At 48.1% G+C, this 25,353-nt stretch overlaps 6 non-coding genes across 6 annotated transcripts; all 6 read left to right on the top strand.

Annotated features, from left to right (window-relative positions):
* The first annotated feature begins 6,390 nt into the window (after positions 1 to 6,390).
* On the top strand, positions 6,391 to 6,464 carry Trnai-aau (transfer RNA isoleucine (anticodon AAU)). Its single transcript has one exon. It is a non-coding gene; the product is annotated as a tRNA-Ile (tRNA).
* Positions 6,465 to 6,634: 170 nt separating this feature from the next.
* On the top strand, positions 6,635 to 6,708 carry Trnai-aau (transfer RNA isoleucine (anticodon AAU)). The gene has a single exon. It is a non-coding gene; the product is annotated as a tRNA-Ile (tRNA).
* Positions 6,709 to 6,871: 163 nt separating this feature from the next.
* Trnai-aau (transfer RNA isoleucine (anticodon AAU)) lies at positions 6,872 to 6,945 on the top strand. The gene has a single exon. It is a non-coding gene; the product is annotated as a tRNA-Ile (tRNA).
* Positions 6,946 to 15,916: 8,971 nt separating this feature from the next.
* Positions 15,917 to 15,990, top strand: Trnai-aau (transfer RNA isoleucine (anticodon AAU)). Its single transcript has one exon. It is a non-coding gene; the product is annotated as a tRNA-Ile (tRNA).
* A 161-nt stretch (positions 15,991 to 16,151) lies between these two features.
* Positions 16,152 to 16,225, top strand: Trnai-aau (transfer RNA isoleucine (anticodon AAU)). The gene has a single exon. It is a non-coding gene; the product is annotated as a tRNA-Ile (tRNA).
* A 5,746-nt stretch (positions 16,226 to 21,971) lies between these two features.
* Trnai-aau (transfer RNA isoleucine (anticodon AAU)) lies at positions 21,972 to 22,045 on the top strand. The gene has a single exon. It is a non-coding gene; the product is annotated as a tRNA-Ile (tRNA).
* The last annotated feature ends 3,308 nt before the right edge of the window (positions 22,046 to 25,353 follow it).

Raw genomic sequence — 25,353 nt, 5'->3', positions numbered from 1 at the left:
GACCCGTTTTTGTTAACTATGTTTCAAGTAAGGCTGAGCGAAGCTATACCAGAATTCATCGTTTCGTCTCGCCGGTGCAGTCAATGTAGATTGCGCGGTTTTCTAAAGGAAGTCGTCTGGGCTTTCCAGCATTTGAAGGTTCGGTTTTCTATGGAATACCGTAAGTCGGGTACCACGAAAGCGCTTATATAAGGACTTGATAGAGGCAATGTTGCCGGTACCATTGTATCGCTCGATGTTCCGCATTGGACCGGAAAACAACGTGCTAAAGAGAGTAAAACGAATGCCAGTACGTCCGTCGGCGAAGTCCTTCTTTTTCCAGCTCCACACCAATACTTTACCTGTTAAACCATGGCTTGAGGAGAAAGGACTTTTTGTGCCTTGGAGCGTCAACTGTTTAATATGCCGCAAATCCGAAACAGTTGAACACATCTTTCTCGACTGTTGGGATGCGGTATTCCACTGGGTTGTCTTACAGAGAACCTTAAAGAACGACTTACCGATTACGCCATACGGGATTCGTTTCTTGCCTACTCCAAATGAAGACACTGTACCATATGACATGTTCATGCTGTTGTCCTTGCATAGTATACGGAAATGTAGAATGGCCGTGAGACATGCCGAACCAAACCTCCGGCCTGTTAGAGAGTACTTCATCGAAAGCATTTGTTATATTAAAGAATTGTACAGTTTGCAAAAAGAACAACCAACATGGCTCAGTGTGATGACTGAGCTTGCGAACCTCAAGCGTTTTTAGCCCCCGTGTCAGCCAACCAATGGCAGACACTTTTATCATGACCCTCATGTATTGTTAAAATGTCTTGTGTTGTATGTTGCCAAGTCGGTAATAAAGAAAAAAAAAGCGTCGTGCTAATAACGCGAAGGTCGTAGGTTCGATTCCTGCGCAGGCCACGCGTTTCTTTTTTTGCACGCTCCAATGGCTCCCATGCTTAGTGTTATCTTCTTTTTCTTTTTGAATGCATGGACGGATCTCTCAGATTTCGCCGTGACCGTCCACGCGCACATAAAGCTACTCACCGTTGTCGCTTAATTGAGGCAGCCGTTGTCCTCGGCCGGCCTGCTAGCTCAGTCGGTTGACATGAGCTCCGTCAGCTGACATGAGCTCCGCGGTACCAGGACAAATATGAACGAGGATTCGGAGTATCAGGTGCTGCTGCCACAATTACCAACTGGGCGAGTTGTTTTGAACACTTTGTTTTTACACGCAGACATGCGTGCTAGACCGTATCGCGTGGAACATTTCCGGGACATGCTGGCAAGTTTGAAGTTGCTGCCCGACGTAGTTGCGCTAGGGGCGTATCAAATGAGTCACGTATGGGCAGTAACATTCAAGAACGGTGAAGCTGTGAAGCAAATGCTATGTGCAAGAGATGTCAAAAAGAGCAACGTTGCATGGTTATCGATCCTGGGAACCAAGCGGTGCGTCTAAAGGTACATTGGATGCTTCACAACCTTCCGGATGAGGATGTGTGCGAAGCCTTGGCACCCTTCGGCACTGTCAAGGACATTACTGGAGAACGGTGGCGTGTTCAAGCACTGCGAGAGAAAGGTTCGTCAACACGGCTTGTCAATTTAGTGTTGCGGAAGGGACTGACAGTGGAAGACGTGCCACATTTGTTGCGTGTCGCGGGGGAACAGGTCTTGGTAGTAGCACCAGGCAGAGCACCGCTTTGCCTTCGGTGCAGGAACACCGGACACATCCGTCGGGAATGCCGCGTTCCTCGTTGCGCACTCTGCCGTCGCTATGGGCATGACGAGTCGCAGTGCGTGAAAACATACGCGAGCGGGACAGGGCCAGCAGCAAAAGAGGAAATGGTTGAGCTTCTAATGGATGAAGCGGAAGTTGCTGAAGTGTCTCCTCGTGATGCGGATCAGACGAAGGTACCGGTGACGCCCCCTGAGCAAGAGCCACGGGGACCAGAGCAGGGAAAATCGCCCGGGATGAGTGAGCCTGGAGATGAAGTGAAACAGAGCGCAAAAAACGACCCAAACATGGTTGACAACGTAGGCATAGAACCATCAAGCACCGATACGACTTGCAGCGACGAAGCGTATGCTGAGGAAATTGAAGTAGCTGGCGTAAGTGGGTCCGTCGTGAAAAGAACTCGCGATCAAACCGACCGCGAGGACGGCGGTTTAGGAGACAATACAAGCGAGGAACCGCCTGCAAAATCGGTGGTTACGCGTCGGCCGACCTTTCGACCGAAACCAATTACCCGCCGGATAGACAACCGGCGGCTACAAAGCTCAAGTAGGACGTGAAAACCTGCCTGCGAAGGCGCACGGGCGGAGAACCACGCACCATGGCTACAAAATCGAGAAAGGTCGTGTGCTACGCATCCAAGGTACGCGTGAAGACGGTTTTTGGAAATTGTGGGAATCTGTATACTGACATGCATGCATCTGTTGGACGTTATGCACGTTTGGTGTAGGCGCGGAATGCGCAATATGCGGTCAGTTTGTTTTTAATCGACAATGGCAGTGAATCGGGTGAGAGGACTGCGAGTGGCCACGATTAATGTACGTGGCCTTGCCGCAAGACGTCAGCAATATCAGGTCAGTCACCTCCTTGCTGAAAATGAACTGTATCTTGTTGCAGTACAAGAAACAAAGGTTGAAAGCGAGGAACAAACTGATCGCATGGTAGCCACGTTTAGGACGTATTATAACGCTTGCGTGTGCCATGCTGTGGGGACGTCCGAGGGCTGTTTACTTTTGATACGAAAGAGTTTGGGTATCACTGAGCAAGCGCTCAATGTAAGTGAAACTGGTTGTCTTATCGTTTTTGATTTTTCTTTCAGTGGTTTTCAGTGGAGACTTATTTGTTTGTATGGGCCCAATGATATTGTCACGTAGTAGTGACGCTGAAGAAAACAGTCGTAAAACTGTGTACGACGAAACTGGTTGTTTATTGGGCGAACCTGTGCCCACAAAATCAAGGTACACTCAAAGCACAACGATAGCGGCGAACACAGTCGGCGATCGTCGAAAATCTGATCAGCGGCGAAACGCGTCGGCTTTTATACCTGAGTCATCGAAGGTTCTAGATTAATCCCTGATGCCCGCGTGTCTTCCAGAAAGTTCTAGAGAATTCGCGTCAGTCATGCAATCAGATAACATAAGCGTCGGTGAAAACAGGCAATGGAAAGAAGCATCGATAACGTTCTAGAAACTTCCGATACAGGCGCGTCCTGCGCCGAGCGATAACGTTTAACATTTGTTAGCCGGTGGAAAGCGGCCACCGGTGAAAGATAAACATCTATACGTGTCAATATGCATGAAAGAAATGTGTTTTTCGCCGAAGTTGAACAGTATCTAAGTTGTGATAGCGATAGGTATATCATATTTTTGGGGCACTTCAATTGCGTCTGTTAGGCTCAAGATCGCGCTAAGCCAACCGCAGTGCGGGACAAAAGTACTCTGTTTTTGAACACCCTAGTTCAGGAATACAACTTAGAAGATGTTGGCCGTCTCTTAATCGGTGCAACACAACTGCAATATACGCATTGTCAGCGCGGCAGTCAGGCGAGATTGGGTAGAGCGTATGTTTTGCTTGACCTTGTACCCATATGTAACGGGTGTGTTGCACAGCCGGTCTCTTTCAGCGATCATAGTATGGTGTTTTTTACCATTGGCACCCGACCAAAACAGTCACGTTTCAACTGGCAGCTTTGGAAATTTAATCAGAACCTTCTTGAAGATGAATGCTTTGTTACCAGAGTAAAAGAAGAAATAGCAAGACTAATAAACGACCAGCCAAGGGACTATGCGGAAGCATGGGAAGAGCTAAAAATTAAAGTTAAAATGATCGCGATTGAAAGGGGATGTGTTAGGCGCCACAATGAAAAAAGTTAAGGAAAAGGAGCTTCAACGACAGCTCGAGTTCTTGCTTGAGATGGAGAGTGCTGAACCTGGAAAGTTTACAGGTGATATTAGCACCGTTAAAAACGAATTGGAAGCTATTGACATTAGAAAATATAAGGCTGCTGTGATTCGGGCGCGAGCAGAGAGGCTATGGGTTGATGAGAGGCCAAACAAACGCGCCCTGGCCGATGAAAAGAGGTATGCTATGAAGAATGAAATTCAACAAATCAGGTATGATGATAAGATCACATCGGATCAAAAAATGATAGAAAACGCCTTTGCAGAGCACTATCGGAAACCTTTTGGTGAAAGGAAACTGGTGGGTTTAGGGTTTGAAACAGATTTCTTGAATGCCATGCTCAACTTGATGATGACGTAAGAGAGAGAGATTAGAGGAACAGATCAGCAAACGTGACATCGAGCAAGCGATTGAAGAGCTGGCTGACGGAAAGGCGCCGGGACCGGATGGGCTGCGATCTGCTTTTTATAAAGCTTTCGCACCTGAAGTGTCATATATATTATTACAAGTGTTCGATGAGGCATACGAGAAAAAGCAAGTACCTCCGTCATTTCGTAGAGGCCATATGGTCCTAATCCCAAAAAACAGACGATCACGAGAAGCTTCTATCAGTAAGCTCATATAGACCAATTAGTCTTACAAATACAGACTACGAGGTATTAATGAAAATCCTGGCGAAGAGGCTAGAAACTGTGATCAAAGACATTGTCGGGCCACACCAAACATGTGGCATCAAAGGGCGCACCATTTCCACCAATACTCATGTGGCACGCAGTGTACTCGAATGCTGTGACGCCTTTTCAGGTCGAGTTGTCATGCCGCAGCTCGACCTAGCGAAGGCATTTGATCGAGTGTCACATGAAGTGCTGTTTCTTATTCTTAATTACGTAAACGTTGGCAATGTTATTATGGAAGGAGTAAAAATGGCATATCGGGACTGTACTATACAGATTATCATTAATAAAAACCTGAGTGAAAGGATTTCAGTCAAATCCAGCGTCCGCCAAGAATGTCCGCTCAGCCCCCTGCTTTTTGCGGTGTACCTTGAGCCATTCTGTTTAGCCGTGATCCGTAGCGAGAATATTAGAGGATTTAGACTGCAAAGGACCGAAGTAAAATTGTTGGCGTACGCGGATGACATTGCTGTTTTCTGCGATGATCGACAAAGTATCCGAGAAGTCGTTCGCGTGGCAAAAGAGTACTGCAAGCAAACAGGATCTGAAATAAATTGGGAAAAAAGCAGTGGCATATGGCATGGTCATTGAGACGTAACGCCAGATTGTTTTGCATCGGCACGCTGGACGACCACACCAGCAAAATATGTGGGAGGGCCACTCCAGCATTACAAAGATAGCAAGGATTACTGGTTGGACGAAACTGATAAGATGAAGGAAAAATCAGGTGACTGGATGGGACGAGGCTTGTCAATGTTCGGCCGCGCTAGTGCTTGTAACTTGTTTTTAGTAGCCAAAGTGTGGTATGTAATGCAAATTCTGTTCATGGCTAGAGTGAATGTGCAAAAGATACATAGGGTATTCGCTGTGTTTATTTGGGGTTCCAGTTGGGAAAGGGTCAGCCGCAGTAATTTGTTTCGGTCAGTTCGCTGTGGTGGACACGGTCTCACTCACTTGTATATGTTTTCTTGCGAACAGTAATTCAGGTACGCCTGCCAAAAGCTCTGTCAGAGTTCATTATAGCGTCTTGTGAAGACAGAGGGCAAAGTGTGGTTGAATATATGCGTGAAGTGGTTATGTCTTTTCGTATCTTGCATGCGAGGTTTTCCTTGGAATATTTATGTACCATCACAAAGAAAAAGCTCTATAAGGATTTAGTGGATGTTATGATGCCAATACCTATATACCAAACTGTAAACTGTGGAGGACCAGGAAATGACGTTTAGAAGAGAATAAGAAGGATGCCCGTAAGATCTACAGTTAAAAGTTTCTTTTGTAAATTGCCTACAAATACATTGCCAGTAAAGACATGGTTAGAACAGAAAGGGATTTACGTGCCATGGACAGCTAACTGCTTGCTCTGCAAAAAACCGGAGACCATTGATCATGCTTTCATTGACTGTTGGGATGCAATATTTCATTGGGACATCCTACAACGAACGCTAAAAAAGATCTTCCAATCACACCGATAGGTATACGTTTCTTGGCCACTGATAATGAAGGTGAAATACCGTACGATACGTTCATGCCCCTGAGCCTCCACAGCTTATGGAAGACAAGAATGTCGGTCCGTCATGCTGATATAAATGTTCGCACGACACATGAAAATTTCATTCTCAGTATTGCAGAAGTTAGAGAACATTATCAAGCGCAAACCGAGCCTCCTGAAGGGGTGGCTATTCTTGATGACCTTGTAAATTTGAAAACATTTTAATATGACTACGTCACTCAAGTGTGACTGATGTATTTTATACATGTACTCATGTTTTCTTTTAGTGTATTTCTGTCAAAGAAGGCAATAAAGAAAAAAATGGCCTGCTAGCTCAGTCGGTTAGAGCGTCGTGCTAATAACGCGAAGGTCGTAGGTTCGATCCCTGCGCAGGCCACGCGTTTCTTTTTTTTTTTGCGCGCTCCAATGGCTCCCATGCTAATTGTTATCGTTTTTTTTTTCTTTTTGAATGCATAGACCGATCTATCATATTTCGCCGTGAGCGTCCACGCGCACATAAAGTGACTCATCCTTGTCGCTTAGTTGAGGCAGCCCTTGTCCTCGGCCGGCCTGCTAGCTCAGTCGGTTAGAGCGTCATGCTAATAACGCGAAGGTCGTAGGTTAGATCCCTGCGCAGGCCACGCTTTTCTTTTTGTGCGCGGTCCAATGACTCCCATGCTAATTGTTAACTTTGTTTTCTTTTTCAATGCATAGACCGATCTCTCATATTTCGCCGTGACCGTCCACGCGCACATAAAGTGACTCATCCTTGTCGTTTAATTGAGGCAACCGCAGTCCTCACCCGGCCTTCTAGCTCAGTCGGTTAGAGCGTCGTGCTAATAACGCGAAGGTCGTAAGTTTGATCCCTGTGCAGGCCACGCGTTTCTTTTTGTGCGAGCTCCAATGGCTCCCATGCTAATTGTTATCTTTTTTTTTTTCTCTTTTTGAATGCATAGACAGATCTCTCATATTTCGCCGTGACCGTCCACGCGCACATAAAGTGACTCGTCCTTGTCGTTTAATTGAGGCAGCCGTTGTCCTCGCCCGGCCTGCTAGCTCATTCTGCTTCCGGCCACCGAACGTGACGGTTCGTGGAATCATGGCCTCTTCAAGGGCAGCGACAGCGGTCAGTGTTGGCCGCGGTAACAGGACTAACGATAAGGAATACCCGTTTATTCTGCCTCAATTGCCAAAAGGACGAGTGGCGATTAACACCATGTTTTTGCACGGGGATGTGCGTGCCAGACCCTACAAGGTCGTGGATTTTAGGGACGCCCTGCTGCCGCGGGCTTGCTACCGGAGGTGGTGTGCATAGGGGCGTACCAGATAAACCACGTCTGGGCGGTGACCCTCACGGATGCAACCGCCACGAAACGGCTGATAGCCCACAAGGAACTGCAGGTGAAGGGACGACGTTGCGTCATCGTCGACCCACAGGACCAGCAGGTGAAGCTTAGGCTTCACTGGCTACTGTACGGCGTGGCAGACGAGGACATCCGGACTGCGTTCGCGGCTTTCGGCAAGGTGGAGCAGGTAAGCCGGGAGAGGTGGCGCGTCCAAGGCATGGGGGACAAGACGTCAACCACCAGGACCGTGCTGCTCAAGCTGAAGAGCGGCGTCAAAGTGGAGGACCTTCCTCATCAGGTCCGCGTCGGCGGAGAGTTGGCCTTGGTGGTTGTTCCCGGCCGGCCCATGCAGTGCTTGCGTTGCCAGGGCACGGGACACGTCCGTCGGGAATGTAAAGTCCCCCGCTAAAGAAACGACAGAAGATGAAAATGTCCAACTCAAGAGATCAGATAGAATTCGCCGAACTGTCAAAACCAATCAACAAGAAAAAAGTAAGGGATATTCGAAATTATAACGTGGGAAAGATTGAGGAAGCCGTAAAATAGGGACGCAGCATTAAATCAGTAAGAAGAAAGCTTGGCATAGGACAAGGCAAGATGTATGCACTGAAAGATAAGCATGGTAATATCATCAGCAATTTCGATGACATAGTAAAAGCAGCGGAAGAATTCTATACTGACCTGTACAGTACCCAAAGCAGCCAAGCTTCTTTCATTCAAAATAGTGATGAACCGGATACAGAGGCTCCTTCTATAACTAGCGCTGAAGTTAGAAGGGCCTTGAAAGACATGACCAGGGGAAAAGCTGCTGGAGAAGGTGGAATAACAGTAGATTTAATCAAAGCTGGAGTAGATATCATGCTTGAAAAGCTTGCGGCCCTTTATACGCAATGCCTCACAACTTCATGTGTACCAGAGAGCTGGAAGAACGCCAACATTATACTAATCCATAAGAAGGGAGACGTTAAAGAACTGAAGAATTATAGACCCATTAGCTTGCTTTCAGTATTGTATAAAATATTCACCAAGATAATTTCCAATAGAATCACGGCAACACTTGACTTCAGCCAACCAAGAGAACAGGCTGGCTTCAGGAAGGGATATTCTACGATGGATCATATCCATGTCATAAATCAGGTAATCGAGAAATCTGCGGAGTACAATCAAACTCTATACATGGCTTTCATAGATTATGAAAAGGCATTTGATTCAGTAGAGATACCAGCAGTCATAGAGGCATTGCGTAATCAAGGAGTACAGGAGGCATACGTGAATATCTTAGCAAACATCTACAAGGATTCCACAGCTACCTTGGTTCTCCACAAGAAAAGTAGAAAGATACTTATCAAGAAAGGGGTCAGGCAAGGAGACACAATCTCTCCAATGTTATTCACTGCATGTTTAGAAGAAGTATTCAAGCTCTTTAGACTGGGAAGGCTTAGGAGTGAGGATCAACGGCGAATATCTCAGCAACCTTCGGTTTGCAGATGACATTGTCCTATTCAGCAACAATGGAGAGGAATTACAGCAAATGATTGAGGACCTTAATCGAGAAAGTGTAAGAATTGGGTTGAAGATGAATATGCAGAAGACAAAGATAATGTTCAATAGCCTGGCAAGGGAACAAGAATTCAGGATCGCCAGTCAGCCTCTAGAGTCTGTAAGGAGTACGTTTATCTAGGTCAATTACTGACAGGGGACCCTGATCACGAGTAAGAAATTTACAGAAGAATAAAATTGGGTTGGAGTGCATACGGCAGGCATTACCAAATCCTGACTGGGAGCTTACCACTGTCGTTAGAAAGAAAAGTGTACAATCATTGCATTCTAGCGGTTCTAACATATGGGGCAGAAACTTAGAGGTTAACAAAGAAGCTCGAGAACAAGTTAAGGACCGCACAAAGAGCGATGGAACGAAAAATCTTACGGCTAACGTTAAGAGACAGGAAGAGAGCGGTGTGGATCAGAGAACAAACGGGGATAGCCGATATTCTAGTTGACTTTAAGTGGAAGAAATGCAGCTGGGCAGGCCATGTAATGCGTAGGATGGATAACAGGTGGACCATTAGGGTTACAGAATGGATACCAAGAGAAGGGAAGCGCAGTCGAGGTTGGCAGAAAACCAGATGGGATGATGAAGTTAGGAAATTTGCAGGCGCAAGTTCGAATACGCTAGCGCAAGACAGGGGTAATTGGAGATTGCAGGGAGAGGCCTTCGTCCTGCAGTGGACATAAAATATAGGCTGATGATGATGATGTTCACGGTGCAGACGTTTCGGCCACGAGGACGCTGACTGCGTGAAATCGTACGCCGCCGTGACGGGCCCGGCTGCGACTGACGTTGCGGCAGAGAACGTCATGGACGTGGTGGAGGCGGAGGACGCTGCCAAAGGAGCCGGAGACCCGGTGCCACTGGCGACGAGCGGTGCTGCGTTGGCCGGGAACGCAGACGGCAAGGTGGCTGAGGCTGCTGCGATGCCGAGTGCGTCGGCACAAGTCGCGACTACAGAAGATGAGGCGACGGGGAGCGTTAGTGGAGATGCACCCATCGACGACACGAAGACAATGCAACAGGACGAGGCCGTCAATGACGACGACCGGACTACGACTCCCGCTCCAGTCAAGCGCACCCACGACGAGACAAAGGACCGAGATGAGGGTGCAATGAGCTGCAACGAGGGACCACCGAAAAAGACGCCTCTTGGGAGGCGAATGGGCTTCAAGCCAAAGCCCAACATCCCGCCGGAGAAAACGCCTGGCGACAAAGCGCCTCCCCCGAACAACGCCGGCAAGCCGGAAGGTTCCGGAGACGGCTAGCCGAGGGCTAGTCGTGAAGGGTAAGCACCATGCTCCAGGCCTACTTCATTCTTTAGTACAGCATGGCACCTGACCCGTCTCTCAGTATTGCCACACTAAACGTGCGAGGCTTGGCGGTTTGCCGTAGGCAAAGTCAAGTCCTACGGTTGGTCACTGACCACGACATAGATGTTTTAGCTGTCCAGGAGACCAAGGTGGACGGGGAGGAGGAGACCGGGAGCATGGTGCGGCGTTTCACGACTAGATATTATGCGGTCGTGAGCCACGCGGTAGGGACGTCCGCCGGATGTGTCCTGTTTGTTAAGAAGTTGCCAGACCTTGTAGTACAAAGTGTGTTTTCATGTCAATCCGGAAGGATTGTATTTTGCGATTTTCTTTTTTGTGAAGTTCAATTTCGAGTAATATGCATATATGCGCCAAATGGTGTAGAAGAACGGGCATTATTTTTTTTCGGATCTTTTTCAGCATATTAGCAGTGAAAAGTACGTGCTTTTGTTGGGAGATTTCAACTGTGTTTTGAGTGCTCGGGACCGATCCAATAATGGTGGTATCCGCGATAAAAGCAGTCATATATTGTCTAAGCTGATTAGCGAAAATGAACTAGACGATGTATGTGAGTGTCTGGAGGGAGAGAGGGAAGTGATGTATACGCGATTTCAAGGGAGTAGTCATGCGCGGTTAGACCGTTTGTACATGTCACAGGACGTCATTTCGAAGTGCCACAGTTATTCTGTTGCACCTGTGTCGTTCTCAGATCACTGCTTGGTGAAGTGTAACATAGGTATGAAGAAGAGCGAATCTTTTATATGGGACCTATGGAAAATTAATGCCTTATACTAAAAGACGAGCCATTTGTAGAGGCAATACAAGAGGCCGTTATGGAAGTATGCGATGAACGTACTGAAACCATAGCAGAGAAATGGGCATGGTTCAAACAAAAGGTAGAAATGAAAGCAATAGAAAGATCGAGCTGCTTAAAGTTTGAGAGGGGGATGAAAGAAAGAGACTTACGAAAGATACTTAAGCAGCTGATAGCGCTGGAATGCAAAGAGCCAGGGCAGTACAAGCAAGATATGCGAACCATTAAAGAAAAAATTGAGCAGTTGGACAAAGAACGCTATCAAGGCGCAATTGTGGGCGCAAGAGCAAACGCATTAGTAGCGGGGGAGACGCCCACCAAAAGGGCGCTTGGACTTGAAAAAGCTCATGGTCGACGTAATCATGTCGATAAGATCTTGTGGAACGGCACACTTGTCGAGATAATGAGAGCATAGGCCGAGCGGTTTTAGACTATTACCAGTCGCTGTTTGCATTTCAAGAAGCCAGTGTAAATGAGTTTAAGAAGGGTTTTCTCGCTCGCATGCCGTGATTGAGTGACGAGACGAAGGACTGATTAGAAGGGAATATAAGAGAACACGTAGTCGAAAAAGCAATAAATGATTTGAACAATGGTAAATCACCCGGACCTGACGGTCTCAGCGCGCGTTTTCTTAAAGCTTTTAAGAAAGAATGGTCGCCCCTGCTAACAGGCCTGTTTAACGCTGCCTATGTGAACAAAACTTTGCCGCCTTCTTTTGGTAAAGCGCATACCATCCTGTTACCTAAGAGTGACCAAGCGGAGAAACTTAGGCTAGTGACATCTTATAGGCCGATATTTCTAACTAATGTCGATTATACTATATTTATGAAGGTTTTGGCAGCCAGACTGCAAAGAGTCATCAAAGAAATAGTCGCAGACCACCAAACGTGTGGGATCAAAGGGAGGAGGAGGAGGAGGAATAAACTTTATTTGTGTAGCAGATTTGTAAGACCTAGGCGTCTCTACCTAGATGACGGCCTCGAGCCCTTGGGCTCTGGCGGCATCTTCGGCCTGCTGGATTGCCTTAAGTTGGTCTTCCGGTGCAGAGCTGAGCAGCGCGGTCTCCCACTGCTCTCTGGTCTTGTGCGTTTTATTCTGTATGGGTGTCCCAGGACAAGCCCAAACCATATGTTGCAAGTCCGCCCTTTCTTGACAGAATCTGCATTTATCGGTGTAAATTTCTGGATAGCAACGGTGAGGGGCCACCGGGTTCGGATATGTTTCTGTTTGCAACAAACGCCATGCTGTCGCTTGCCGTCTACTTAGCGAGGAGTGTGCCGGGGGGAAACGGGCCCTGCCCAATTTATAGTGTTTGGTTATCTCTGTAAAGCTGGTCACCCGGTCTCTCTCCGTTCCCAGTATTTGCGTGTTACCTGCTCGGTCCGTCAGTTCTCGAGCCAGGTTGTGCACAATTTCGTTCCCGGGAAGGGAGGAGTGTGTGGGTGCCCATATAATGTAAACTTTTCGATCTTCACGATAGTTGGCTAAAATTCGTAGCGCTTCCGGCGAGATTCTTCCTTTGGCAAAGTTTTTGACGGTGGTCTTGGAGTCGCTGACTATGATGTTGGCCTCCGTGGAGGCTATTGCCAGTGCTAAGGCAGCCTCCTCCGCCACCTCAGCCTTTCCTGTTTTTACACTGCCACTAACTCTGGAGTCACCCTCTAGACTGGTAGCAACTATTGACATACTCTGTCTATTTGTGTATTCCGCCGCGTCCACATAGACCACGTCCCTAGCACTACTGAATTTTTTGTGGAGAGCTCTCGCTCTTGCGATTCTTCTATCTTCGTGAAACTCCGGGTGCATGTTTCTGGGTATTGGGAGTATTGAGAAATTTTCCCTTATTTTCCTTGCGATGTCTCCCCGCAGTCCGTGCTGTGCTTCGTAGGATATTCCGATGTCGTTTAATATGTGTCTGCCCGTCAAACTCTGCGTAAGTCTTTCATACTGCGCCACTCTCTGGGCCTCAATAAGTTCGTCTAATGTGTTGTGTACGCCGAGTGCTAGCAACTTCTCGTTTGACGTATTTGCTGGAAGTCCCAAGGCTTGCTTATACGCCCTTCTAATGATACATTCTATCTTGGCTTTCTCCGCAGCGTAGAGCTTAAGGTAAGGGACCACATATACAATACGACTGAGTACGAATGCTTCTATTAATCGAATAAGGTTGAGCTCTTTCATGCCATAATTCCTGTTGGATATCCGCTTTATTAGTCTAATTGTTTGGTGAAAACTATTATCCAGTAGTCTAATGGTTTCCCCATTATGACCGTTTTCGGATATGCGGAGTCCCAGTATTCTTAGGCTCTCCACTATCGGTATCCTGGTGCCTTCTACTGTGACCACAATGTCAGGCGTTTCCTTAATGCTTTTTCGACCTCTGCATGTGCGTCTATAGAGCAGTAGTTCTAATTTTTGAGAGGAACATCGCAGTCCCCTGTCTCTGATGTAGTTTTCGACCGTGTTTACTGCTGTTTGGAAGATCTCTTCCACGTGCCCATCGCTTCCAGCCGCCACCCAGAGGGTAATGTCGTCCGCGTATAGGCTGTGTCCGAGTCCTTCTATTTTTTCGAGTCTCGCAGGAAGAGCAATCATTGCCACGTTGAATAGAAAGGGGTATAGGACCGACCCCTGCGGAGTACCCCTATTATTGAGTTTGATCTCCTCCGATTTGGTTCCCCCAATTGTAATCTTTGCCGTACGACCGTCAAGAAGTCTTTGATGTCCGCGTATGTTTTACGTCCTACATCCAGCTCTTGGAGATTTTGCAGTACTGCCTTGTGCGTGACAGTGTCAAAGGCCTTTGTTAGATCGAGCCCTAGTATCGCCTTGGTGTCTAGAGTTTTCGCGCCCGCATCTAATATGTGATGTTTAAGTTGGAGCACAATATCCTGCGTCGATAACTTTGGTCGAAATCCAACCATGCTATGTGGGTAAAGTCCTCCATCATCCATGTATCTCGTGAGGCGTGTGAGAACCACATGTTCCATGAGTTTACCGAAAGGGAGGTCAATTTTTTCGAATATTCACACGATGCGGTGCGTGCTCGAGTGCTGTGACATAACGTACGACGGCGTCGCAGTGCTTCAGTTGGACCTAGAGAAAGCGTTTTACTGTGTGTCTCATGATATATTGTTTGCCATTCTGGAACACATTAATGTGGGTGCCATCATCACTGAGGGAGTGGCGTTGGCGTATCATAACTGCACAACAAGCTTAATTGTGAATAAGTCATTGGGGGCCCCCATTAACGTCATGCGTTCTGTGCGTCAAGGCTGCCCCCTCAGTCCTCTTTTGTTTGCAATTTACATAGAAACGACGTGTTTGGCGATAATTGAGAATGATCATATACGAGGTTGTAGCTTGGCAGCCACAGAAGTCGAGCTCCTGGCATATGCCGATGATTTAGCCGTGTGTTGTACAAACAGAGAAAGTGTAACAGAAACGATACGCGTTGTGAAGCAGTTTTGTGATGTGACGGGCAGTAAAGTGAACTAGGGTAAGTCCCTCGGTTTGTGGCACGGAGAGTGGTCTTCGGCCCCGGACAACTTTGCGAATGTGAGCTGGGTGAAAATCCCTACCAAGTATCTCGGTGTTCCCATGGACAGTTACAAACATAGCGAGGGATACTGGACGAACCAAATAAAAGAAACAAGAGAAAAAGCAGACAACTGGAAAGGCATCAACCTGTCCATTTTCGCAAGGGCAACTGTATGTAATATGTTTTTCATTACGAAGTTGTGGTACGTCATGCAGACGTTGTTTTGTTCAAGGGTAAATTTGCAAAGGTTGCACAGAGTGTTCGCCGTGTTTATCTGGGACTCCAACTGGGAAAGATGTAGCCGAACAAATCTGTTCAGGCGGGTGAAGGAAGGGGGGCTGGGGCTGGCGCATCTTTTTGTACGACAGCTTGTCAATAGATTTTAGTTTTTTCGAGTTGTGCGTGATGCATTTTTGCGTACGGTATTACAGATCAGGTTAAGAGCCGCTTTGCCGGCACTCATTGTTAGTACCAATAGTATGCCAGGAACAATTCACGACTATCTAAAAGAAGTTGTCGATAGTGTGCGCTTTCTTTCTGTGCGTTTTTCTTACGATTATTTATCTGGCGTGAAAAGAAAGACGTTCTATAGAGATGTATGCGATATTGTATTTCCAGTGCCATTCTACAGAGCGGTATACAGCGGAGGACCATGATAGGATGTCCTTAAACGGGTGAAAAGAATGGAGGTGCCTACTAGGTAAAAACATTCTTTTTTAGGCTGCACGCAGGAACACTGTCAGTGAAAACATTCATGGAAGAACGTGGCCTCCTTGTACCATGGCGCTCACATTGCTTGATATGCAAGCAACCTGAAACCATAGATCATGTGTTCTTGCATTGCTGGGAAGGCGTCTACTTCTGGGACGTCCTATAACGGACAATCAAGAAGGATTTTCCACTGAGTCCGCATGAGATAAGGTACCTAGCGATAAACAATGAGGACGGAGTTCCATACAATTTAATAATGCTCCAGGGCCTCCACTGTTTATGGCGGGCAAGGATGGCTGGGTACCATTGCGACCCATACGCTAGGCCTGCACGTATTTTCGAGAGAGTATGTCTCGCTTTATTGCAATAAAGAAAACACAAGATTGTCTACACGATTGGCTGTCGAGGCTAGAACCTCTGACAGCTTTAAAAGAATTTTAGTTAGACAACGCCAGTCCATGTCGGACTGGTGGCTTTCATTTTTTTCAATATGTTTTGTAGTTATTTTTGTGATATTGTTCTGTAGTGTGTGCTCTGTACATTGTCAAAGACCGGCAATAAATAAGAAAAAAGCCGGCCTGTTGGCTCAGTCGGTTAGAGCGTCGTGCTAATAACGCGAAGGTCGTAGGTTCGATCGCTGCGCAGGCCGCGCGTTTCATTTTGTGCGCGCTCCAATGGCTCCCATGCTTATTGTTATCTTTTTTTTCTTTTTGAATGCATAGACCAATCTCATATTTCGCCGTGACCGTCCACGCGCACATAAACTGACTCATCCTTGTCGCTTAGTTGAGGCAGCGGTTTTCCTCGGCCGGCCTGCTAGCTCAGTCGGTTAGAGCGTCGTGCTAATAACGCGAAGGTCGTAGGTTCGATCCCTGCGCAGGCCACGCGTTTCTTTTTGTGCGCGCTCCAATGGCTTCCATGCTAATTGTAATCTTTTTTTTTTCTTTTTGAATGCATAGACCGATCTCTCATATTTCGCCGTGACCGTCCACGCGCACATAAAGTGACTCATCCTTGTCGCTTAGTTGAGGCAGCCGTTGTCCTCGGCCGGCCTGCTAGCTCAGTCGGTGATTCTTCTTCCGGCAGCCGGGCTGAGCGGCTCGTAGAATCATGAGCTCCGTTGGAGCGGCGATGGCGGCCCTTACCAGCTGCGGTAACAGGAAACAAGAAGAATATGAGTACCATTTTGTTTTGCCACAACTGCCTACAGGACGCATTGTTACCAATACAGATTTTCTGCATGGTGACGTGCGAGCACGGCCTTACAGAGTCGAAGATTTCCGGGGCGCTCTCGCTCTAGCCAGGATGCTGCCGGAAGTTGTCGCACTCGGGGCCTACCAGATTAACCATGTCTTGGTGGTTACCATGTGCAATGCAGACGCTACCAAGCGGCTGCTAGCCTTGAAGGAAATGGAAGTGAAGGGACGGTGCTGCGTCGTCGTGGACCCACAGGACAGGCAAGTCAAGTTACGCCTTCACTGGCTTATTTACGGCGTAGCTGACGAGGACGTCCGTACAGCGCTAGCCGCTTATGGCAAGGTGGTTGGCGTACAGCGTGAGCGTTGGCGGGTGCCGGGTGTACAAGAAAAGAACTCGACTGCCCGGACGGTGCTGATGAAGTTGAAAACTGGCTTGAAGTTGGAAGACCTACGGCACCAGGTACGGGTCGCCGGAGAACTAGAGTTAGTGGTAGTTCCGGGGCGACCAATGCAGTGCCTGCGCTCTCAGGGCTGTGGACATGTCCGGCGTGACTGCAAAGTGCCCCGGTGCTCGAGATGCAGACGATTTGGACACGAAGACGCTCAGTGCACGCGGTCCTACGCCGCAGCTACTGGGCGAGGAGTGAGCGACTACACCGAGAATCTCTTAATGGACGTGACTGAAGCCGAGGAGGCAGCAAAAGGAAGCGGAAGCTTGGAAACCCAAAAGGAACCGTGCAGCGAAAAGACACCAGAAGGCAAGCAAAGCCAGGTGACAACGGAGGCTACGACCAAGCCGCCAGCAACAGTGTCCGAGCTGGCAGCAACGCCCGTTCCCGCTGACGACGACACGTTGGAGAGCAGCGATACAGAAGGCACCCAAGCTGAACCAACGAAGCTGCACTTGCCGGGGAGCCAAGCCCATAGCAGCAGAGTCAACCCGGCTGTCAAGCGTCCGCTTGAAGGGACCGCGGACCAGAAGGCGTCCTCCGAGAGACGCCCCAGCGTTAAGCCACGGCCAAATGTCGAATCGGAGAGGAAGGCCACCGACGAACCGCCGAGGCAGCACCTGGACACCGGGCAACCGGGTGGATCCGAAGACGTCTAGCCGTGCGCTAGACGTGCAAGGTAAGCGTCATGCTTCGGGTCCTGCTACCTACTGTTAAAACATGGCACGCAACGCGTCGTTTAGTTTGGCTACGTTAAACGTGCGAGGTCTGGCCGCAAAGAAAAAGCAGAGTCAAGTATTCCGGTTGTTGGTAGATCATGACCTCGACATGTTGGCAGTGCAAGAAACAAAAGTTGAAGGGGAGGAGCAGACCCGGAGCATGATGCTTCGCTTCACGTCTCGCTACTACGTTGCAGTGAGTCATGCGGTGGGCAATTCCGCGGGATGCCTGCTATTTTTGAAAAAGTTACCGGGGATAGATGTACAGAGTGTTTATTCATGTCCAAGTGGTATATTTATTGTTGTTGATTTTTATTACATTGATGTTACCTGGAGAGTAATATGTATTTATGCACCGAACGGTACAGATGAGAGGTATAATTTTTTTCTGAGCATTGAGCCATATCTGACTGCAGACAAACATGTTGTTGTGTTAGATTTCAACTGCGTTTTGAACACTCGGGACCGAACCAACGCACACAGGTATAGAGACAGAAGTAGTCAGCTTTTATGACGGTTTATTGGAGAACGTGATATAGATGATGTAGCAGAATGTCTCGAGGGAGCGAGAGAAGTGCAGTTTACGCATTTCCAAGGACAGAGTCACGCTCGCCTTGACCGTATTTATGCATCAGTGGAGCTATTACCTTTGTGCACCCAATACCATGTAGTGCCCGTGTCGTTTTCGGACCATTGTCTGGTTAAATGTCTGATGGGAAGTGCGGAAAAACAAAACAAGTTTTCGTGGGATCTGTGGAAAATGAACGTAAAGCTTCTAAGCGACGAATGCTTTATTCAAGATGTGAAGGAGGCGATAGATGCAATGAAATCAGAACAGGTGCCCAGTGTCGGCGCGCAATGGGATTTATTTAAGCAACATGTCAAAATGAAAGCCATAGAGCGAGCTAGCTGCATTAAGTATGAGGATAAAGTCAAAGAAAGAAATTTAAGAACATTGCTTGAAAAACTGGTTAAGCTTGAATGCCGTGAGCCGGGCAAGTTTAAAGACGACATTCGTAGCATAAAACAGAAACTCTAAGCAGCAGATGAAGAACGTTATCGGGGAGCGATAGTGCGAGCCAGAGCCGAGGCATGGGCGGCCGGGGAGACGCCCACTTCTTCTTCTTCTTCTTTCTGGGGTTTTACGTGCCAAAACCAGTTCTGATTATGAGGCACGCCGTAGTGGAGGGCTCCGGATTAATTTTGACCACCTGGGGTTCTTTAACGTGCACTACAACGCAAGCACACGGGCGTTTTTGCATCTCGCCTCCATCGAAATGCGGCCGCCGCGGCCGGGATTTGATCCCGCGACCTCGAGCTCAGCAGCGCAACGCCTTAGCTGACTGAGCTACCACGGTGGGTAGGGGAGACGCCCACAAAGCGAGCGCTGGGAATCGAAAGGGCGCACGCCCGCCGTAATCACATCGATGTGATAGAAGAAAATGGTATTGAAACAACAGATACGGAGGCTATAGGGCGAGCTTTCTTTCGATTCTACGAAGGGCTGTTTGCTCATAGATCAGTAGATGTAGAAGGGTTTAAAACAGCCTTCTTAGAGCGCATGCCTCGGCTGTCAGAAGAAAGAAAAGCAGCTCTTGAAGCACCTATAACAATAGCAGAAATAGAAAAGGCAATAGATGATCTTAACCCTGGAAAGTCGCCCGGTCCGGACGGTCTGAGCGCGGCTTGGTACAAAGCATTCAAGCAAGACCTGTCCTGTCAGTTGAAAGATGTCTTTGATGAGGCATTTGAGGTGGGAACGTTACCCCTGTCATTCTCCCAAGCACACACTGTGCTCATTCCAAAAACAGAACAAAAAGATAGGCTAAGACTCGTGACATCATACAGACCAATCTCACTAACTAACTGTGATTATAAAATATTTATGAAAGTATTGGCTAGCAGACTTCAGACCGTTATGACGCAGATTGTGGGAGCCCACCAAACCTGTGGTATTAAGGGCCGCTCTATTTTTACTAATATTCGTTCATTGAGGTGTGTGCTCGAGTGTTGTGACGCCTCTCGGTCGGCTGTCGCAATACTCCAGCTTGACCTAGAAAAGGCATTTGACTGGGTATCTCATGCATTATTGCGTTCCATACTCGAACATGTTAATTTAGGCTCAATCATCATCGACGGAATATCCCTAGCTTATAGAAACTGCAAAACGCGCCTGATAGTCAACAACAGATTGGGGGCCCCCGTTGACGTCCAGCGGAGCGTGCGTCAAGGGTGCCCACCGAGTCCTCTATTGTTTAGTATTTATATTGAAACTTTGTGTCAAGCAATAATTGAAAATGATCGTGTTCATGGGTTCAGATTGCAGGCGTCCGAGCTAAAGCTCTCAGCGTACGCTGATGATATAGCGGTGTGCTGTACGAAAAAGGAGAGCCTGCTAGAGACAGTCGCTGTAGTAAGACGGTTCGGAGAAGTAACGGGGAGCTTTGTGAACTGGGGAAAGTGTCTGGGCTTTTGGCACGGCGAGTGGCAGTCAACACCAGAGACATTTGCCAACGTGAAATGGGTTAAAACCCCAGTGAAGTACCTCGGCGTTCCCCTTGAAAGTTATAAGAAAAATGATGATTTCTGGCTAGAACAAGCCAAAGAAACACGAGAAAAGGCGGAGAGATGGAAAGGTTCACACCTATCAATTTTCGCCAGAGCGACAGTGTGCAATTTGTTTTTTGTTAGTAAATTATGGTACATGATGCAAGTGTTGTATTGTTCGCGAGTGCATGTGCAGAAGTTCCACCGAGTGTTCGCTGTTTTTATTTGGGCTTCCAGCTGGGAACGCTGCAGCCGCACGAATCTTTTCAGGCGAGTGAAAGACGGAGGCCTGGGTCTGGCACACCTATTCGTGCGGCAGCTTGTAAGCCGTTTTTTCTTCTTTCGGGACGTCAAAGACCCGTTCTTAAGATCAGTGTGTCAAGTGAGACTTTGTAGTGCGTTACCAGAGCTTGTTATCAGCAGCGAAATTATGCCTGGTACTTTGTTTGGGTACTTCAAGGAGATAGTAGCCAGTGTTCGTTTTTTGTCGGTACGGTTCTCGAATGATTATATGTTCAGCGTCAAAAGAAAGAAAATGTACAGTGACCTGTGTGATGTTATTTTTCCAGTACCGATGTACAGAGCCATATACAGTGGAAGTCAGGGAAGGAACGTTTTGAAACGAGTAAAAAAAATGCACGTGCAGCCAGGAGTGAAATCTTTCTTCTTCAAGCTTCACACTGGCACCCTGACAGTGAGAACCTTCTTAGAAGAACGCGGATTTTACATGCCGTGGGGGTCAAACTGTCTGATTTGTAAAAAGCCTGAAACAGTAGACCATATTTTCATACATTGTTGGGAGGGGGTGTACTTTTGGGACGTTCTCCAAAGAAAAATGAAGAAAGAATTGCCCTTACATCCGCAGGGCATAAGATTTCTACCACTGGATAATGAGGACGGGGTCCCATTTGACCTCATCATGCTGAGTGGCCTCTACTGTCTATGGCGATCGCGGATGCGAGGCGTCTATTGTGACTCAGAAGCGCGACCTGCGCGCATACATTTCCATGAACACATGTCACACTTTCTGGAGGTGAAAAAAGCACAAGTTGATGTGCCTGATTGACTACCAAGGGTAGACGCCTTGGCATCCCTAAAGGAATTTTAAAAGACAAAGTAAAAAAAAATAATTAAATTATGGGGTTTTACGTGCCAAAACCAGTTCTGATTATGAGGCACGCCGTAGTGGGGGACTCCGGAAATTTGGACCACCTGGGGTTCTTTAACGTGCACCTAAATCTAAGCACACGGGTGTTTTCGTATTTCGCCCCCATCGAAATGCGGCCGCCGTGGCCGCGATTCGATCCCGCTACCTCGTGCTCAGCAGCCCAACACCATAGCCACTGTCAGCCAAGTCATGCTGGCTCCTATGTAAGAGCTTGTTTTTTTTTTTCTGTATTTTCGTGTCCTAGTTATGCATTTTGTTTGTTTTGCTGACAGTGTGTAGGTGAACCTGTCGAGAACTGGCATATAACGAAAAAAAAAGCTACCTCAGTCGGTTAGAGCGTCGTGCCAATAACGCGAAGGTCGTAGGTTCGATCCCTGCGCAGGCCACGCGTTTCTTTTTGTGCGCGCTCCAATGGCTCCCAAGCTAATTGTTACCTTTTTTTTCTTTTTGAATGCATAGACCGATCTCTCATATTACGCCGTGACCGTCCGCGCGCACATAAAGTGACTCATGTTGTCGTTTAATTGAGGCAGCCGTTGTCCTCGGCCGGCCTGCTAGCTCAGTCGGTTAGAGCGTCGTGCTAATAACGCGAAGGTCGTAGGTGCGATCCCTGCGCAGGCCACGCGTTTCTTTTTGTGCGCGCTCCAATGGCTCCCATGCTTATTGTTATCTTCTTTTTCTTTTTGAATGCATGGACGGATCTCTCAGATTTCGCCGTGACCGTCCACGCGCACATAAAGCGACTCACCGTTGTCGCTTAATTGAGGCAGCCGTTGTCCTCGGCAGGCCTGATAGCTCAGGGATTCTGCTTTCGGCAACCGAGCGTGACGGACGTATGATGTAGGAGCGGCTTCAGGCTCCGTAGGAGCGGCTTCAGCGGCCCAGAGCGGCCGCGGTAACAGGATTCTTGCTGCTGACAACGAGTATCAAGTTGTTTGGCCGAGTTTGCCAACAGGGCGTTTTGTTGTGAACACCGTTTTTTTACATTGTGATATCAGGGCCCGCCTATACCGGGTGGAAGATTTCCGCGATGCGCTTGCCCCGCTATCGCTCCTGCCGGAAGTGGTGGCCCTCGGGGCCTACCGTATGAGCCATGTTTCGGCCGTGACCTTCAAGGACGACGAAGCGGTGAAGAAGATCGTCAGCGTTGGTGAGCTGCAGGTCAAAAAGGGTCGATGCCTCGTCATTGACCCCGCCAACCAGGATGTACGCTTGAAAGTGCATTGGCTGCTTTCTTGAGGCACACAAATTTCTTGAGGCACACCAGCTCATCAAGAATGTCAACCCAGTCTGCGGGTTCATTCTGTGCACGATAGACTTCTCGTAAAAAAGAAACACTTTCAATGAAGTTTTCTCGCATAGGGCGTACATTGGCGTCAGCATGACGAACAGCCATTCTCGTCTTCCACAAACTGTGGAAGCCCAGGACCATGAACATATCAAATGGTATTCCTTGATAACTTTCAACTGGTAGGAATCGAATTCCATACGGGGTCATGGGGAGTTCTCTTTTGAGAGTGTGCTGCAAGACATCCCAATGAAATACTGCGTCCAGACAATCAATGAAGGCATGTTCAATTGTTTCGGGCTTTCTACACAGCAAGCAGTTCGTTGTCCACGGTATGAATATTCCTTTTTGTTCAAGCCATACTTTAACGGGGAGGGTGTTTGTGAGTAGCTGGAAAAAAAAATGTTTTCGCCGCAGGTCGTACAGGCATCCTTTTGACTCGTTTCAGCACATCTTTTCCTGGGCCTCCACAGTGAACCGTCCTATAGAGTGGGGTAGGAAGCATGCTGTCAGCCAAATGGACGTACAGTTTTTTCTTTCTCACTGAGCACAAATACTCCAACGAAAACCGTGCACAAAGTATTCGAAAAGACGCACCTACTTCACGATAATAACCAGTCGCTCTTCTACTGATAACACTGCATGTAGTTAAAACAAATTCCGGCAGTTCTGTTGCCATTCTCGCCTGAATGACAGTGCGGACAAAAGCATTTCTTTCATCGCGCAGGAAAAAGAACCGCGATACAATCTGTCTAATGAACAAGTGTGAGAGCCCAAGGCCCCCACTGCGAACACTGCGAAAAAGGTTTGTACGGCTGGTTCGCTCCCAAGTGGAGTTCCATATAAAGGTGGCTAACACTCGGTGCACTTTTTGAACATTGACACGAGACATGAACATTACTTGCACTATATACCAGACTTTGGCAATCAAAAAACATTGAAAGCTGAGGCACGCGCAAACACTGATAATCCCCGGCCTTGCCATCCCTTTATCTTTTCTTTCATCAATCCTGTTTGTCCGCTCCATAACTTCGTGGAGTCTTGATAGTGCTCAAGGGGCACACCTAGATAGGGGGCAGGCACTGTAGTCCATTGCATTCCGGCGAAATTAGTGGGCATCGCGTTCCACCTTCCATGCCATATGTCTAGAGCACTGCACGGGCTCGGGCTTACCCGAAAGCCCAGGCCCGGCCCGGCCCACGGGCCGGGCCGGGCCGGGTAGCACAGTTTTTTCACGGGCTCGGGCCCGGCTCGGGAACGGCGTGTGCTTTTTGACCCGGGCCCGGGCCGGGCTCGGGCTTTTTGATGGTGTGCATGTGACGTGCAGCGAGTTATTCTCGGGCGTCTCAACTCTGAAAAACATTATTTTTCGGTCTCGGGCCGGGTTCGGGCCGGTTTCGAGTCGGGCTCGGGCCGGGCTTGGGCCTAAGGTAAAGGGGAGGTGGGCCGGTGCCGGGCGGGTAACGTAGATTATTTCCGGGCCCGGGCCGGGCCCGGGTCTCGCCATAAAAGTTTTGATCGGGCTCGGGCGGACCGCCCAACGTAAAAACGGGCCAGGGCCGCGCCCGGGCTGAAACAATCGACCCGTGCAGTGCTCTACATATGCCAACACTTTTTTCGAAGTTTATCTGGGCACCCGTGTACTTACAGAAAGATCTTGCCAGGTGGACAGCCTCGATCACGCTTTCCTTGTCTTCACAAAAGACGGCGACGTCATCTGCATAGGCTAGCATTTTAACTTCAGCGGCGTGCAGCCTAAAACCACGTATGCTTACATCATGGATAACTGCCACACAAAATGGTTCGATGTATACGGCAATAAGCAATGGAGACAAAGGACAGCCTTGTCGCACAGACGAGTGGACTGGCACCTTCGAACTAAGGCATTTATTAATTACAATCTGCGTTTAGCACTCTTCATAATCCATTTTAACGCCCTCGAAAATGACGTTACCAACATTACAGTGCTGCAATATAGAGAAAAGCACCTCATGTGACACCCGGTCGAAGGCCTTCGCAAGGTCGAGCTGCAACATCGCCACCCGACCCCCAATGTCATCACAACATTCTAGCACATTCCTTCCAATGTGGGTGTTGGTGAAAATTGTGCGGCCTTAAAGCCACACGTCTGGTGTGGCCCTACAAGCTCCTTAATCACGCTTTGGAATCGTCCAACCAGTACTTTCATAAAGATTTTGTAATCTGTGTTGGTCAGACTTATCGACCTGTATGAACCTACTAAAAGAAGCTTTTCCCGCTCATAGGTTTTTGGAATCAACACTACGTGTGACATGCGGAATGAGGGTGGCACTTTTTTAACATCATACGCTTCTGCGAGTAGTCTGTGCAAAATACAGGAAAACTCTTGACTGAATGATTTGCAACACTTGGCGCCTAGACCGTCTGGCACTGGCGACTTTCCTGACGGCAACTCATCTATCGCCCTTTCAATCTCTGGTACACTTATTGGCGTTTCAAGGCTTTCTCTAACGCCGTCTTCCAACCTTGGAATTTCGCTCATGAATTCGCTGTCGAAGCCTAGTCCAGAGCGAGCCCCATTGCCGTACAATTCCCGATGATCCTCAACGAAGGCTCTCTCGATTAAGGCAGGTTCTGACGTCACCTCGTTTTGAAAACGTATC

The sequence above is a fragment of the Dermacentor silvarum genome, chromosome 5, assembly GCF_013339745.2.
Source record: "Dermacentor silvarum isolate Dsil-2018 chromosome 5, BIME_Dsil_1.4, whole genome shotgun sequence".
NCBI classification, from domain to species: Eukaryota; Metazoa; Arthropoda; class Arachnida; order Ixodida; family Ixodidae; genus Dermacentor; species Dermacentor silvarum.
The sequence above is the reverse complement of the archived record's forward strand: the minus strand, read 5'-3'. Positions and strand labels throughout refer to the sequence as shown.